The following is a 1,561-nucleotide window of genomic DNA, read 5'->3' as shown; positions in this document are numbered from 1 at the left end:
AGTGACCCAGCAAAAACACTTTGGGATCAAAACTTAAAAGTGTGCTATAATTAAATGCAATAGGACGGTTGGGAGGGTCTGTCTGGTGCACTGAGACGAGAATGGGTCCATGCAAAGGTCACTGGAGGGCTTGCTTTTGTCTGAGTTTTCCTTCAAAACCAGCAACTCCTCACACAGCGAGCTGTTCAGCAGAGTAATAAAAAAAAGAGAAAAACAGCTTCAGACTGGGAATGTCTGCAGCTCTTATTCTCACAGCAGGCAGCAACACTGTGTGCGGTGTTTACTTCCTAACAACAGGAAAACAAAGGGCACATACATTTTATCAGATACATGAAGTGAACTGTTTCACTATCAGCTTTGGCATCATTGCCTTGTTCTTGGATTACTGTAATCATTACAAGAGAGAAAACAGTCATTTCCTCCAGAATGAGGGAAATATTTCTTTTCTGCTTGTTTAAGAAACTTTTTGTGTGTGAAGTGAAGAATATCCAACTCTGTTCTGGAATTAGATAAGTGAGTTTTTCAGTATTTTTCCTTCCTCTTTTTTGGCATTAGAAACAAATTTATATATATGTATTTTTTAAATATAAGTTAAGCAGTAATTTCATATAAGTAACAGTGGTTTTTGCAGGCCAGTAGGGGGCAGACAATATTTGCCACTGGTGTGTTGTCTATAGTCAAAAGAAATACACTTTGTGTTGTGTAGTTCAGCAAATGACCAGAAGAGATCACAGTCTTCAAACTTTTCACTCCTGCACCTTCTGGCGAACATCAGCTCCTGCTCGTGTTCACACAGCAGGTCTGTGAGCAGACCTTTTTTTTTTTTTTTTTTTTTAAATCGACTGTTCATTTCTTTAAAGTGATCTTTCAATTTCTCAAAATCATAAGTAACTGTTTCATTCCTATAGTGTACTTTGTTGGAAACTTAGGAATAATATTCTATGTTCAAATCATCACATTTTTCGGATAATGAGATCGACTGATACAAATTTCTTTTGGATGATGTTGTTGATTTGACCTTGTGATACAGGAATAAATAAAGGATCTCCAGAGTGACACAGCAATACTCTAACAGGAGGCATGCAGGTTGTCAAGCAGGACGAGGAAGACCTGGTGGTCACGGGAATATCAGGGGTCATCACTGAAGATCAGATTTGTTCCATGAGTCCACCACATCTGTGAAATACAATGACATTACAAGTAGTACCATGATGAAACGCACATACGGTACTACAATATTTAATGGTTGTAGTACCAGCTGTAAAACTGGACAACTAAAAGCTATTGTTACCTTTTGTGTAGGTGATCTAAAGAATTGACTCAGTGATTCTGTAAGTGTTCCTTAAAAATACGACTACAAAATGCAATTTTAGAACAATGAACAGGTTTTGTGTCTAGACTTTTGAAAAATGACATCCAGTTCTAAAACTAGAGTCAGAGTGGTTGTAGAAGTGTAAAAAGAGATTTAAAAGAGCTGAGAGAGTTTACTTGCCTGAGCTCTTCAGACCGGGAATCCCACAGTCATTGCCCTTGAGTGCAATTATAACCTTTAGTGATCAGA

The sequence above is a fragment of the Pundamilia nyererei genome, unplaced genomic scaffold, assembly GCF_000239375.1.
Source record: "Pundamilia nyererei isolate P.nyererei 1_Seehausen unplaced genomic scaffold, PunNye1.0 scaffold00148, whole genome shotgun sequence".
NCBI classification, from domain to species: Eukaryota; Metazoa; Chordata; class Actinopteri; order Cichliformes; family Cichlidae; genus Pundamilia; species Pundamilia nyererei.
Note: the sequence above shows the minus strand (reverse complement) of the source record.